Source organism: Brachycentrus maculatus, unplaced genomic scaffold, assembly GCF_059751285.1.
Source record: "Brachycentrus maculatus isolate JH-2025_06_01 unplaced genomic scaffold, ASM5975128v1 h1tg000027l, whole genome shotgun sequence".
Classification (NCBI taxonomy): domain Eukaryota; kingdom Metazoa; phylum Arthropoda; class Insecta; order Trichoptera; family Brachycentridae; genus Brachycentrus; species Brachycentrus maculatus.
The window spans coordinates 220204-238105 of record NW_028280781.1 but is presented as its reverse complement, the minus strand read 5'-3'; the positions used below and the strand labels follow the sequence as shown (position 1 = coordinate 238105).

At 29.3% G+C, this 17902-nt stretch overlaps 1 protein-coding gene across 1 annotated transcript in view; it reads right to left on the bottom strand.

Moving 5' to 3' along the window:
• The window catches only part of unc-13 (protein unc13 homolog), a 480145-nt gene that overhangs the window by 260164 nt on the left and 202079 nt on the right, over nucleotides 1-17902 (bottom strand). The window lies entirely within an intron of this gene.

The window sequence follows — 17902 nt, the reverse complement described above, 5'->3', positions numbered from 1 at the left end:
AATTAAATAACATAAAAATAGTTATCACAGAATTTTAATTTAGTGTGGATATGTAATGTATAAAAAATGTGTATAAAAAAATATTGGAGACAGAAAGTGTGGAAGAAGGTATGCAGTCAAAAAAAATTGATGAGGCAATAGAGCATACAGATCTATCAGGTTAAGTTGTGTCTTATTTAGAAAATATGACAAGTAGAGTAATATAGATTGACAAACTATATGACATATCTTGATTGATATAAAATTTCAAATGTTTTGAATTGAATTGTTTCTAGGGGTCAACCTCATCCACTTATTATTTACTATCAACGTTCACAATTATTTTTAAGATTTTTAACAGAATATACTTTTTATCCCTGTACATAACAGGCAGGGAGATTCATTGTGGCAACTTGTAAATATTAAAAAAGAGTTAAACAATAAATAAAATAAACATTGCAACGTTTTCATTTTTTTACCAAATTATTTCAATTAATTTTTCAATGTAATAAAAATGTAACAGCTGAGAGTTCATCCAGCACAGTTTGGTGAGGAAATTGGCACAAGGTAAGCGGTTAGTTAAGAGAATTTAGTTCCTTAGTTAAAGGAAAGGGGACGTGGTGAAAACAGTTTGCAAAGTGCAAGCGTGGAACTAGGAAATTTATGACTGAATTCGGAGTTTGGAATAATGTATCCACGTACTGCATGCACTCCTGTCTCAGAGTTAAATGAATTTAAAATTTATAATAGTCAAAGCTGTTTTCAAATATTGTGCTACATATTGTTTTGAGAGACGACTGTTATGTAAAGGTATACGATCTCTTTGGAATTCTGTGCTCCTAGTTCTAAGCATTTTTAACTCTGAACACTATAAACATTTTCAGAGGCTATGCAAATGGAAGCGTTAAAGATTTTCCATAATCTATTCCTTAACGATAGATAATTTTTATTTATATTGTAAATTATAAAAATAAAGTAAATACAACCTTCATTTTATTATAAGTTAAAATGAGTTTAACGAATTTGTTTGCGATTGACAATTCCTTCACAACATTTTGAGTGTGTCTTAATACTTGCTCACTTGTCTGGGTTTCTCCGATCAGGAATAATTTTTTAATATAAAATCTCAACAATGATGAATATTAAAATGGAAGTCTGGGTATTTACAGAGCTTATGATCTGTTATAGGATGGGCGAGTGATCACTTTACACACATGTAACATTCATTATTCTACCCATGATTGATAACCATACTATTAAATTTTTATCATCAATGGTTGGATTACAAAAGCTTTTATTTAGCAGAGACCCTTTTGTTTAGATCCATCCAAGATCTGAACCCCAATATTTTTTAATTAACTTTTTTTTCTGTTGTAATATTTATTACTTAAAGGGACTTTAACATAGAAAGTTTTACATTCTCATAAAAAATATGTTTACATTTTTAGCAATGTCCGAGTCGACAAAACATTATCAATGATAAATTGATTTTGATATTTTAAAAATAGAATGTTCACAGATACGTTTACATATCAAGAAGCATCATTATCCCAGAAATATTCCCCAAACTAAAAGTTGTTTATATAAATGGAAAAAAAGTCCCATCTTTCCAAAAGAAATCTGAATACAAAACAATCTGAAGTCTAGAGTGTGAAAGCGTGCTCCGGCGTAAACTTTTCTCATCAACGCCAAAATACGTTCGGTCGCAAACTGTAGCCACAAAGGCAAGTGCATTTTCAAGGCAAAAACTGCATGAATAATGAAGGAAAAGCCAAAATAATAATTTTACAGAAAACCTTCGTTTTACTTTTTCCCGATGTTAATAATTATTTTATGCAATTTTTGTTCAAATAAATATTAAAGTCAATATTAATATTATTCATTATATCGGTCATTGGATTATTCGACCTATGGATAAGATGTATATTTTAAAGTTGTTTCAACTTAATATGAAACATGTCTCATACTTTTCATTTTTGTGTTCTATGTCCTAAAAATATAAATGTGAAGTTATGCGACATAAATCTCACCTATGTTCAAAAGAAATAAGCTTAATAAACACTTCACTAATCCCTTAACTGATGGCGGAACAATTGGCCTACTTCACGAATGTTTTAAAAACCCTTACAAGTATGCAAAAGGTTCTTAGACCATTGAATATATACAGGTTTTAAGAATTAATACAATATGGATGTTCAATAATGGACAGAATGGTGAACGTAATACAAATGGATAAAGTGATCGCTTAAGCCAGCCTAACGCCAGGTCGCAATCCCTGGGATGCTCAAACTTCCATCTTCTTTCATGCAAAAATAAAAGTCGTGTTAAAAATGCGTAAGATAATCGAGGAGTATTTTTTAAGTACCAGGAAAACAGGATTCGAAAGTGGTCGTTAAAAAATGAGCGTTTTCACACATGAGAACCAAACATGCTTTATGCTGAGAATTTCGTGATAAATGGGAGTTGTTGGACATGATAATGAACGGGATACAGCTAACTCTAGTTGTAGCTATTGAAGTTCCTCTCCGGGATTATACGGGTGGAAAATTTACGAAATTCTATTAAATAGTCCTCCTACTAACGAGATAATTGGTCACATGATTTACAGCACAATTATTATCCCAGTAACTATATATGTAATAAATATATTTTTCAATTGTAAAGTTTCTAGAGAGGCGCATTATAGAGTGCTTTATTTCGTTCTGATTCGGTACTTTACGATATTAACTCATTAAAAACAAGATTTTTTTTTCTGATTGAAAATGAGAGATTTCACATATTAACCGACAGTTTTAGTCAAAAAGATGTGTAAGTCCTATTAATATATGAATGAAACTAATTATAAGTGTACAATTAAATATATAAATAACTTAATAACAAAATTTGAATTGTCTCAAAAAAATAACATATTTAAAAAAATATGTTTACTAAAAAAAAACAGCTTACTTACGTATGTACATATTTAAAATATTTGTGCTGAATACATTATGAAAAATGTATAGTTAATAACGATATACGTAGTGTATAATGAAATAATATTTTTAATTTTGTTCTTCTTATTTATCAATCTGAAATTAATTTTGTCCAGAAAACCATTATAATTTGAAAATGTAAGAAAACTTTTTTATAAAGACTTTTCAGTTTATTTATGAAAACACGACTAGTTTTGATACTAAGCTTCTAGAAAATTCTCGTGGTGTTTATGATATCGAAACTGGTCTTAAAGATGTGTTTATATTTTATTGAATTTGATTCTTTCAATAAACCAGTATAGGTAATCTAATAAAATAGCAGTTAAGTAATAATGTAACCACATACAAAGATGAAAAAAGGAGATGATAATATTTTTAGATGTTCGTATGTGAAAGTGCTTTGGTGTGATTTTGAAATATTTTCACAAATAATATTTTAAAGTCGCCGTACGAAATCTGTCATAGTTTTATGGGGTTATTCTTGTCGTAAGTTATATTTTTATGCGGCAGACGTTTATAGTGTGGCTATGAAATGTCTCTTGTATTTAGTAGTCACATTGTAAGTAAGCTAAGAAAGCCGCTTGCGGTATATAAACCTCTTAAAATTTACTTTCTGCCACAATTTTATAGTTGCAACGACATTGAAGAAGCAACAAATTTTAAGATCTATCTTGAAAATGTAACGATTTTTAAATCGTTATTTTATAACTTTCCTTAGAGTCGTAATTATCTTTCACCAACATAATTTTATGAGCATATTTTTGTATATTTTTTCGTTCTTTTAACCCTTATCCGCAACCAATGATTCATAGGGCACTGCATCGTAGTGACGCAGTGTTATCGTGATCGTAAATTGCATAAAGGCAAGGTAATCAGCCATGCGCTTCTTGTACTAGTCCAGGGTGATATTATTTATATAAATATGAAAATGAAAATCACAAATATCTATTTCGACCCCCTGGCAATTGAACCCGTGACCTCTTGCACGCTAGCCAAACCCGCTGACCGCTACACTACGGAGATGTACATTTATACATACGAGTTTATCCGCACTCAGTGGTGTTTAGGGCATTGTATGTAATATTAAATTGATCGTTAATTATACGAAGATAAGGTGATAAATCCCATTCTTCAGACCTACAAGTTATTAATATCACTAGTCACGTGTTTCAAATTGGATATACTTGTATGCATTTATATTCACTTACTATATGCAGATTGATAGAAATGCATCGACCCATAGCCGAGTCGATGTTTTGCATCAGTGTCCTTGCATGCGTGTATTTATACGCTTATACAATAGTTTGGTTACTCCAGCACACTCCGTATTGTCATATTACGGTAGGCGAATACTGCTGTTCAACCATGTTGAGTACAATTCTGATATCGGCAAATTTGCTTTGCGCTGCAATATTATAATTGCTCATCACAAATGTTTCCGCTACATCAATCAAAATTTAATCAATATTTCGTAATTTAATATAGAGTTGAATTTCCATTTATATTGACTATGATATTATTATGATAATATGTAACTATAATTATTAACAGAATCATACATTTATACTTTTCTTACCCTTGTCCACACCAAATGGTGCATAGGGAACCGTACAATATATAATAATGCTATTTTGATCGTTAAAAACAAGAATGTAAAGTGTTTAGCTGTATGCTGCGGGAACCAGACTAGGGTTAAATAAATATTTTTTTATTATTTTTAATTAAAATTTGACTTAGTAAATATTACTATTTCTTAAAATCTACTGCGACATGTGTTTTGATGCATTCCGCATCATTTTTAAACACCGTATGAAAATGATGCGGAAAGCATCGAAACACGTGTCACATTAGATTTGAAGAAATAGTGGTATTTACTGAGTTAAATTTTAACTAAACATGGATAGGTTTTACCACAAAATGACTGCCGAATTAACTAATGAAATCAAAAATATTTATTTAACCCCCCTGGGAATCGAACTTGGGACATCCAGCACGTTAGTCGAACGCGCTGACCATTACACTACGATAAAAATATCTTATCTATACGAATAAATTTTTATTGAAAAATTAAAATTAGTTGAGATGTAAAAAAATAAAAAAATGTAATTTTGATCACCGTTAAAGGTCTGAAATTGGGTCTCAAACTGGATAATCGTTAGGTGACGTTTTGCGATTTAGTAAAAATGTGTAAAATTTGATGTTATCAAGTGTGATTAAAATCTATCATTTTTTTAGAGTAAGTCGCTGAAAAACCGCTTGAAGATCGAGAACTTATGATAGACACTTCAAAAATTTGGATTTTTGATGTATTTTAAATGTTTTAAAAAAAATTTACATTTAAAATCCTATATTACGCGAATGAAAATAAAATTTGAGGCAAAACTTTTATTTTCTTTGTAAGATGAATTTTAAAGGATTGCATTAGAATAATTTAGTGATTGTTATGGGAAATATACACTGATTAGGGTTGTAATAGGCTTAATTATTGAGTAGGGTGAGTTGGACGAACCGTTCATTATTTGAAAACTTTCCGTAAAGTCTTCCCTGATTACCCTTTATTAAATTTCTATGTAGGCTTCCTTCTACAAACTCAGAGTATTATTTGAATATACTGCGCAGCCTACGTTTGACTGGAGATAATTTTATTATTTTTAATCTACATATTATAAGACTGTTATGTGCTTTGATAAAGAAAACGCAATGAAAAATAAATGTACGTAAATGAATTTAATAGGATATTTTGGTACTACGAAGGATTTTAACAGTATCAGATAATGAGTGACTGAAAACAAAAGTTTAGCTCTTAGAAATCGACATTATCATAAGATTTCTATTTTGATCATAAATTCCACCATCTCGACTCGCCTTTCTTAATTTGATCGATAATGCATTTATCTCTGGAGCACAGAACTGATTTGTCTTCATATAAATCTTTCCCCCTAACATACCCCTCTCCTTATTTTTAACAATTATTTATGATGTTTTAATTTACATTTAGACTTGAAGACGGTGACTTACCTTCCGAAACTAGTTGTCTTAAATAAACAAGTGTTTCCTTTAATAATTTCAACATGTTTTACCACAATGTCAATGCCAAAACAATTAATTAAATATTGTTTTTATATAATTAATGATCAGGTTGATATTGTGTTAATCCGAAATTTACCCAAATTCCTTAACATTTGTACAAAATATATAAATGTATTAAGAATATTATAAGCGTATGTTGCTGAATTGGGATTTCGAAGGTCAGTGAAAACTAATTGGCGGAATACGGAAATGTTTGCAGGGAAATATTTAAATGTAAAATGATCGTTTCACTAATTAGTCAGAAAGTTTAGAACAAGGATTCAAGTTATGTGATGTAACTCGGTTTGGAAAGTGGCAAGGGCGGTTGTAGAGTATTTACATCCATTAACAAACTTTGTACATACATAATATCCATTCTTGTTTGTATGTAATACTTGCGTATGCATTATAAATAAAAGCGTGAAATCCAATTACAAAATGTGATATGTACAAAATTTCCAACGATTTCTCTACCTGTACCAAACTTTGATTAAAACCCTACCACTGATTTGACAGTTTTACAAATGTTTATAATATATTCGTTTTATATGTTTGTATGTTTGAAACAGAATTAACTTTTTACTTATATTAATTAATAACATACGATTGAATTAAATCTTGCCAAACAACTCAGCGATCGCAAAATCAATAAATCTTTTTCAGTAACATATATTCTAATATTTCTTTTTAAAAAGGCTGGTATTTTATTACTTCGATTGTATAGAAATCATTTTAACTTACTTTTCATACCGAAAAATATCGATAGTAAAATAGGAAAAAATGTTTAAGATAAAATCTTGTTATATTTTTGGAAATTACCATTTATAACCTATGATCAAAAATAAAGAACCTTCAAAGTGGCAACTAATGTAACAGGAGTAGAAATCCGAAAATCTGGATTTAACTACCAATGCTCTTCTTTTTTACTTTTTTGAGGAAAAAAATCTGGATTTATTTAATGTAATTTAAGCGATACATATTCCAAATACTGACTGAAGTACAATTCATTAATTGAAAACATACGAAGGTAAAATGGCAGTAAATAAAATATTTATGAAATTTCGGGTGGATATTGTGATGCAAAATTTATAGGCCGAACCGTGAGAGATTTCAAGATTAGAATTAATGAACATCGTAGCGGTCTTGTTAATAATTATGTCTCGAAATTTTCAAATCACATAATAGATAAAAATCACTCATTCCACTCTCATAAACTAAAATTATTACACGTAGTACCACACAAATGCCAAATTACGAATAGAAAATTTAGAAAACCAAAAAAAGTTAAATAATATATTGTTTCAAAGTTCTTCACCTATGTTTTCCATTTTTCCTTTATTTTAAAACTCCGCCCCCATGACTAACCCCCCCTCCCTTACCCCTCCCAACTTACCCCTCTCCCTATTTATAGAACAATTATGTAAAATGTTTAAGCTTACATTTAGACCTGAAGATGGAACCTTAGCTTCCGAAACTTGTCTTAAATTAACTCAAGTGGTAAAAAAACAAGTGTTTTCTTTAACAATTGTAATAAATAAAAGTTATATTTTTTTTCATAAATGATACAATTGATATATTGTTTTACGTGTTATAAAAATACACTGTGTTATAATCATTATTAAAATTATTCAGCAACTTAAAACAGAATGAGAAATGATACCGTATAAATGGTAACTCAATATAGAGTTAAATGATTTATTTATGACATGAGTTAGCTGGCAAGACAAGGCAATAACATTTCTCACATACGGAAAATGGATATAAAATTTCCCGATCGTCAATCCCCGAACACAAACTTATTCACACTTACTCAGCAAACTATTTATTTCGAGTATACGCCTTACTGAGGAAAACTATTTTGCTATACTTAAAGCACGGAAATTGAGTTGTTTTAAATAATGTATCCAAGAAATGTTTAAAATATACTGATTTTAAATAAAGCCATAGAGTGTTTTAAGTTTATCAATCGTCTAAATAACGATTATAAAATGTTTACAATTGTTGTATTATTTTGCTTTTGATGATATAATGTACATATTTTCATATTAATTATTAATATTTTATTATTGTTTCAAAAATGAAATAATTTAAATATATTAACTTGACGTTTCTTCTAACTTAAATAACATATAATTCTAGTGACGCTGTGCCTCACCAAAAAACAGGTTAAACACTAAGCAAACAATAAATATTTACTAATTGTAAATCCCTCTCTAATCTATAATATAATAATAAAGTAATAAGTTTTTTTCACGTATAAAATGTATTATTTTAATTTTTTGTATCTTTTTTTTACATCCGTAAGAAGGCTATTAAAATACTTATTCTACAATGTAATAACTTATACACCATTGTGTGCTGATATCTAAAAAATCAAAACCAAATTGAATAAATTGATGTTTTTAGTTCATCAACAAATTTATTTTCAACCATAAAAGTTGACATTGTCCTTAAAATAAGCAAGATAATGTTGTGTATTCACATACGTGCTTTGATCCTTGTCTCTAAATAATCACGTAGTTTCCTGCAATTAGTGTAAGAAATGTAGGCTCAATGTAAATAGTAATTCCTAGACCTACAAAAACGTGATTCCGAACCTAATTGAATATTCAACCTGGAATTGGGTTGATTTCCAGAACCGTGCCTCAAATACGTTCGTTTAGCCATAGTTTCTCTTTGAACCCGGAACTAAACTGAAGCAGTTTCATTATATTTTAGAAGAGGTAACTACAGGTCACATTTAATGCGAAGTTAAACTACGAAATTAATGCCAAATTCAGGGAAAACGTCATTTAAAATATATCTACGAGAACTTTTTGTAGACAAATATTTCAAAACTTAAGGTTTGTTAAATTTAAATATTATTTCTACTTCCTTGATCCTTAGGCAAATGGTACTGTATTCAAATGATTATTTAACGTTTTATTTTTCATTAATTACGTACAGATAAAGTAATATTATGCTTGAGATGACTCTGCTTTTAGTGTTGTATCTTATTCATCGCCACCCTTTCACCTTCCCTTGCATTGTAGTATAGAGTGGGAAATGCTTTGAATTGTATTTTTATATTTATTTCAGAAATCATAGACATCCAGAAATCATAGTCTTTTTATTTTTAAAACATTTTTTTACAATTTTAATACAAAAAATAAAGTTTAAATTTAAAGGTGTTCATGTTTGATTAAAAGTGCTGAATATATATTTTTTAATAAATGAATTATTTTCAATTTTTTTATTTTTTTATTTTTTTTTATTATTAGATTAAAACCAATATTTTTAGCTTTTCCACTTTTTTATTTGACCAGCGACCGGGTTTCGTCGTTACCGACATCATCAGACTGGATGATGATGATGACCAGTCTGATGATGTCGGTAACGACGAAACCCGGTCGCTGGTCAAATAAAAAAGTGGAAAAGCTAAAAATATTGGTTTTAATCTAATAATAAATTAAAAATGCAATTCCATCACGAAGTGTCAGTGGATAATATAAATTATTTTCACCTGAAATATTTCAAACAGAAAATCATATAACGTATCCTCTTTAAACTGAATTATTTTCACTTACGTTGAAAGGCTAGTTAGCAGCTTGCTTTAATTTATAACTTGGCCTTATTTACCATTATTCGAAGTGAATGGAGGATAGTTAATAAAATATTATTATAAATTAAAATACAACTGTAAAATACACAAAACTGTATTTATTTTTTGACAGAAAAGTACCTTAATTTTCCCATATGAGAATTTGTTTTTTTTTTCTACTTTTTTCCATGAGCAAATTGATATTTTATTCATTTGAATTCTTGGGGCAGGAGGTTACGGTGTTACTAGGAACACATAGAGCGGCGTGGGTTGTCATCAATCTGCCTAACAGTATCGCTTGTGAAGCGACCCAGTCACAGCTCACAGAAATGAATCATTAATCACCGTCTCTGGTTATGCGGCCCTGATACATCCGTCCGCATCTTCTAAATCCGAGCATAGGATTAAAGTTTATCGACCTTGAAGTTTTATTAACTGCCATTTTGAAATGAATTTCTATCGATGCTGATCAGTTAAATGATTGATTTTCATTTATATAAATATTTAAGTATATTACATTTTTTGTTTGTTGAGTTATACTTGACTTGGTCCAAAATGTTGGTCTCACATTATATATCGCAATGGCAGCGCCATCTGTTGAACGCAATAGCAACACACGTAATTGCAACATTCTACAGGGTAATTCTTGACAGATGCAGTCGCTTATGTGTTCAATGTTTTTGATTGCATAGTTGTTTCGTGGAATTTCGTATATTTTCATTGCTTTACAAGAATTATGAATTACACATTTATGAAAAACGTCATTTTTTTCTTTTCCATTGAACTAGACTGAGAAATGTGTGACGGGTTCAGCTAGCCTTTTAATGAAACGAAAACTGAAAAAAGTAAAAATTCACCGATAAAGCGATCCTTTTTTAATGAAACCAAAACTGAAAAAAGTAAAAATTCACCGATAAAACGATCCTTTTTTCAGCATATAAAACTCCTATCAATATCAGAATGACGCTATATCCCTATTTTCATGGCGCAACAGGATAACTTAAAAGCAAAATGTACGAAATAAAATGTTTTCTGGGTCGAAGGCCAAAGCTATTTATCCCAAGTTAGATGGAAGTACGTAATAGTTAAATTACTTTTAAAGTCTAGAAGAGTGTCCTTCGTTTCGACAAAATAATCTTTTTATAAATTTTCTTTTCTCATCCCCTATTTTGTTTTACACACGAGGAAAGATTTTTATAAATACATATTTTTTGCGAGTAAACGACTTGTTTGCCTTTGAAAACTTCTTGTTTCTACCGGTAATGAATATTTAAAATTTCACCATTACGTAAGTGGAAATAATCTACGTTTTTTTTTTCATTATTCATGCATATTAGTGTAGTGATTAGTGCATTAAACTTAAAGTCTAGAGGTCTCGGGTTAAATTTTTAGGGGCTGAAAAACAAGTATACCTGATTTTTCAATCAGATATTTATTAGCTTTTACTAAATTAATATATTTTGCCGATATTATTATGACACTTCACTTATCGTAAACGTTAACTTATTTGAACGTTATTAGATTTGGATTCACTAGAATGTAAATTATGATATCGAAGCAAACTAAAAGTTTTATTTTTTACTAATTGTAAGCGGATATGCGCTGTGGCTCAGTCTGGTTAAATGGAGAAGAAAGATAAGATAAAACGCATTTTTCAAATATGTTTAATTTCACATTGCTTATGGGTATCCAAGATTCTAGCAGCTTTGAAAAAGCACGCTGAGCACCATGAGCAATGTTAAGTATTGCATGTGTTGCTATTACATGTAATAGATGGCACTGTCATTGCGATCCAAAAAAACTGACGTATAAAAACACGCGCGTACTTAAATACAGCGTTTCATCGTAAAATTTCAAAGCAATCTTTGAATAGCTTTTTGAATAAATAAATATGCAAATTTTTATTAATATAGATTAAGGTATATTGCGCGCATATTAAAATATTTCGTGTTAGCTGAGCTTCAGGTTGACCATTAATTACTTATCAGATGAACGTACTTTGCTCGTGTTACAAAGTGAAGTGTTTCATTCTGACGGAACTCTTGTAAATGGAAGTCACGCAATCCCGTCTCGAGTTTCAAGTTTGGTAACTCCGCTTCGCAATTCCGGGTGTCCCAGAGCGTCCCGCTAATCCCGCAGCGGAGCGTCACCCGGGAAGCCGTAATCTCCTAGAAAAATATTCCCCTTATTGAAGAATACTCGAAGAATTTCGGTGCAATTTTACTTTGGCAAGAGTGACGAGGGTGAAAGGCTGGAAGGGTCGCGCACGAGACCACTACGGTTTATAGAACCGGGTAATGTATTCGGCGATCATTTTTTTCAGTTGTGAAAAGTTTTGCATTTTTATGTCGACCCGTGAGTTCGTAATGTGTTTTACATATCGCTTACTCCTTTCAAGAACGTCATAAACCAAAAATCGTCAATTTTCAGTTGTGCGTGTTTTCGGAATGCCCAGAGAATGTACTATATCCCGGCAAAAGAGGCCTATTTTTTACTTAATATTTACCCGGTACATGGCAAAAAGTGTAGTTTTTGCATTTTGAAGAAAAGGTATGTCAAATACTTGAAAGCGGCCGGGTCAGGAGTCGTAATAATCGTCGGGTATGTATGAGGAGATGTATGAATGTAGAAGAGGCAAAGAATGTTTGCAAAGACAGAGTGGTGTGGCGTTCGATTCTCTCTGCCTACCTGCGGAAGCGGCGTGATGGTTAGTTAGTTAGTTAAGAAAAGGTATTGTTTAATTATTTTTTTTGTTTATATGAAATATTTTTCAAATGGAGAAAAAACCTTCAGGTTTTACCAAAAAGATCTGTTGCATAGTAAAAAATTCAATAAGTGGCTCGATATTTATTTTCAATACATTGTATTATATTTTTGAACTTTAAAACTTTAAAAACGTGATTTATGACGATCTTAAAAGGAGTGAGCGATATGTACATATTTAAAATATTTGTGCTGAATACATTATGAAAAATGTATCGTGAATAGCGATATACGTAGTGTATAATAAAATAATATTTTTTATTTTGTTCTTCTTATTAATCAATCTGAAATTAATTTTGTCCAGAAAATCAATATAATTTGAAAATATAAGAAAACTTTTTTATAGAGACTTTTGAGTTTATTTATGAAAACACGACTAGTTTTGAATGATCTTAATAATTTTCAAATGGAGAAAAAACCTTCAGGTTTTACCTAAAAAGATTTGTTGTACAGTAAAAAGTTCAATAAGTGGCTTGATATTTATTTTTAATACATTGTATTATATTTTTAAACTTTAAAAACGTTCTGCTGAAAAATCAAGCTTTTTTTATTTATGACGTTCTTGAAAGGAGTGAGCGATACATTTTCTATCATAGAACAAGTTTAGTCAAATTTATTTTTACTACTGTATGCAAACTGTCTGCAGTGAAATTGTTTTAATTTTTGGCGCATCCTAAGTATACTGTAGTGCTCTTTGCATACCACGTTTGGGTGTGGCACAAGAACTACGATTCAAAACCCGATATAATACAGTTTTTAATAAAATAACATTTTTTTAAATTTTTTCTTTCATAATTTTTCTACATATATTTTATTTGACAAGTAACCGTGCTTTGTCGTTACCGATATTATCAACTGGTGGGAGACAAGACTAAATCTATGTTATATACACAACAAAGCAGGGATTGACAATCATGAAACCATTGGAAAACATTAAATATATATTTTTCTGAAGAAATTAATTTTAATAGAGTGAATTTAAATATTGTATTAAAAGAATGATAAGTTTAATTAATGAAAAGGGGTTTTTAAAAGATTTTTTTACAGACATGTGATTTTTGTGTATAAATTTAAATAACATATGCGTGAATCAGTGTTTAATAGTGCCATGGTAGTGAGGTGTAGTATTTTTAAGCATTGTTTACTTTGTAGTATGGTAATATAACACTCTCCTTTCATCGTTCACGTCGTGTAATACCACTAAATACCACTTTAATGCCATTATGGTATTACACAAAGTGAACGATGAATGGTAAGTAGAGTGTTATATTACGTAAAGTATTGTTTGCATGCTGTTGTAGTGATTGTCCTGACGAAGAGACGGGTACGTCTCAAAACCAGGAAAAATCTCGGTGCGTGGTTGGATACTAATAATACCAATATTTTGATTTTTATTAATAACTAACTTATATTTTCCATTACTTTTACAGATTAAACTTTCCAACGTACAGTCCTTGACTGGTAATATATAACGACGCTAGATAAAAAAGTTTTAAAAATAAGTTGTTTATCTTTAAAATTAATTTCATAACTTGGAAAATAGCTTTGTTAAATGTCGTAAAGTAATTTTAAACTAAGTTTTTCTGTTAGTTATGAAACAGAAAATCACAAAGTTGGTGGTTCAAATATTTGTAACATTAATTTAATATTTAAATTTTCGTTTCATATCAAATTTATAGTGCAGGACTTATCACTATATCGACATTAAAATTTCTGATTAGTTTAACATTGCATTGACTTGATTTAGTATCCTATGCACTATTTGATTCGAAAAATAAATAAATATCGGAAAATGGAAAAAACTATTTAATTTTAACAAAGCAATGTAAAAACAAAATAAAAATAAAAAAGACGATAAATTAATATTCATATTAATCTTTCATAATAATTTACTAGTTAGTTGGTTAGTTATATTTGATTTCTTGGATACTTTGTGGTACATTTTATAAACTTTATAAAATTTAACAACTTTGTTTTAACCACTTTTTTATTATAAGTAAACTTTAACCTACCGGTTTTGACAAGAACCTTGTCATCATCAGGGTTTATTAAATTCTATAACATTGAGTATTTTAATGTATTAGAATTTAATAAACCCTGATGATAACAATGTTCTTGTCGAAATCGGTAGGTTAAAGTGTACTTATAATGAAAAAGTGATTGAAACAAAGTTGTTGAATTTTATACAGTTATATTTGATGCAAAGTAATGCATAGCGTACTGAACTCCATTACACTTCTGTGTTTCCTTAACGCCAAACTATTCGGCTCGACCAGGGAGACGGAAATATAAAAGAGGTAAAGAGTAATAAAAAATCCTTCCCAAGCGAGACGTGGATTGTAATAAAAATGTCCGCCTCGTCAGTGCCGGTATTACAGACGTTCTGCGGACGAAGCTAAGCGGATTACACAGACTGAAAAAATGCGACCTAGATTATATACGTGATATGTAAACTGTATAAAAAACTGAAGCTTAATGCTTACTGCCGTAAAAAAACGATCGCAAACACTGCTGACAAGTGAACCGTGCGTATCTACGTGAGACTCAAATAATTTATTTTCAGTTTGTTCATCAAAAAATTAATTAATTTTTGCTAATAAATAATAATAACAAATAAACCTATCAATAAAATATTTAATCAAATAAGAGATTTTAAGGTGGAGACTGACCAGAGCATTTCATCGTAACGTAACACGTTCTTCTTCATCTATGTTGAGATGTGAAGAAATAATATTTATGTTAAAACTATTTTTTTTCATAACAAAAAATTAAATTAGGGACGAAAAATTAAATTCTCAAGAGTTTTGTCCATAATTTAATTTTTAGTCATGTAAATGAAAAAAAAAGGAAAGCAAATGGTTGATCATTAATTTGTACTTAGTCCTACGAAAAACTAATGGTCTATATTTTACACGAGACTTCTCCGTGTTTTTTTTAGTTTCACACGACCCAAAATAAAATTGAGCGTATTCAAGCAAGTTGGAAATGAGTTGGCTTGAATTGAGATATCTCTGCAAACTTAAATGCGTTATCTTTACAAATATACCTGGAACGACCCCGTAACTTCGTCTTATGAGAATTTCCGCCCCGGTGAATAGATTTAAGGGTGGCATCTACCCCCAACAGGGCGGTGGCTTCTTGATCAGGAAGGTATAATATCCTGTACAGGTACAGAATAAATCCTTACAAAATATGAATCGTCTCAAAGGCTCAACAAATAAATTATGTACCTATATGTTTAGATTATAACGTATGCGTTTATTGGCATTTTTGAATGTGTAATTTTTTTGATAAACCTTTGAAAGTAAAATTGCTTGATAATATATCTTAAAAAATACATTAGCTATGATCGTAATATAGATAATCTATCGTTATTAATGATGATATATATCTGTCATAATAAGTAAGATAATTTTTCATTTTATTTAAGTTTTGTACTGACATTTCACGCCGGAACTGTATTTTATACGAGTATAATTAAAAACCAGAATACAGTTTTTTCCACATACATTTTATATGACCAGTGATCGTATTTCGTCGTTAGCGACGTCACCAGACTGGTCTGACGATGTCGATAATGACGAAACTCAGTCAATGGTCAAATAAAAAAAATGTGGAAAAAACTTTAGTTATTTTATCATATTAGTTGTGATCGTTGTTTGAGATATCTTTTTAAAATGATTTTTTTTCAAAATATGCGCCTTAAATGTAAGTTTGTCATAATATGTTTTTTATTTAATAATTTGAATTGAATCATATGTTTTTTATTTCATTAATTGATTCGGCAGTCACGAGGTAAAACCTATCCATTTTTCCTTGCAATTTTATTTAGTAATACCACTATTTCTTTAAATCTACTGTGACACGTGTTTCGATGCATTCTGCGTCTATCGTCGTTTGAAAATGATACGGAATGCCTCGAAACACGTGTCACGGTAGATTTTAAGAAATAGTGGTATTTACTAAGTTAAATTTTAATAAAAAATAAATATTATTGATTTCTTATTCAAATATTTATTTATACTATCCTGGTCTGGTACCCGCAGCATATGGCTAAACACTTAACATTCTTGTTTTCGACGACCAATATAACATTCTTATATATTATACGGTTCCCTATGCACCATTTGGTGTGGACTAGGGTTAGAAAAGTATATATATATATATATATATATATATATATATATATATATATATATATATATATATATATATATATATATATATATATATATATATATATATATATATATATATATATACATATATATATACATATATATATATTTATATATAAATATGTATATATATATATATATATATATATATATATATATATATATATATATATATATATATATATATAAATATATATATATAAATAAATATATATATATATATATATATATATATATATATATATATATATATATATATATATATATATATATATATATATATATATATATATATATATATATATATATATATATATATATATATATATATATATATATATATATATATATATATATATATATATATATATATATATATATATATATATATATATATATATATATATATATGATTCTATTATTATTTATAGTTAAACGTATACAAATTTTAATGAAAAAAAACATATACGTTTTCAATACATAAAATTCAAAATAATTTATATGATGTAAGAAAAATATATAGAAAATGAACTGCAATAGCCTTTTCATGAATACAAAGATATTTTTCTTTAGCTGCAATCCACAGATTGTCCGTTGATATTGAATGTCTGACTTTCAATTTTGGCGTCCCGTCTACCCTCAGTCCAAGAAATTCATTTCTATCCGAAGTGATTGAGTTTCTGTAGAATTTCTGGTACAAGTGTGCAAAAGGATTTCAAATCCAATTGTATTTATTCGTATAGCCATGTAAAAGTATTACTCAAAAATGTAATCCATTCTTATATTTGAGATGTGGTACAAAGAAAAATTTAGAATGATTTCCTTCTGGAATCAGATTTTCGAAGACTTTGTCTAAGAAACTTAATCTTGTAATTTTGTAGGAGTTCATAAAAACTTAAACTTGAATTATTCATGACGAAGAAAACTTATTGCTGCTTTAGAAGATTAAATGTTGAACTAGACGAGTAATGAAGCCATAGAAAATAATGGCGGAGATTATAATATCTCTAACTAACAATCTCTCTGTATTATTCGTCATATCTTTGGTACAATAGATAAACGTTTCCTAAATGATGGATAAAATCTGAGAATAGATCGCTAAATCAAAATACCTGGTACATAAAAAAAAAGAGTTTCTGCTCAGTAAAAAAGCTTCTTCATCTCACCAATAGATGCCTCTAGTGAAAGTTCAGTTGTTTCGAAATTGGATCATATATATAGAACTTCCAAGAATTCGAGTAGTGAGGTTGTCAATCATGGGTAGAATTGGTGAATGTTACACGTGTGTAAAGTGATAATTTTAACCAGTCTATGACGGTCGTAATCCCCGTAAATGCCAGAATTCCATTTTATTCTTTATC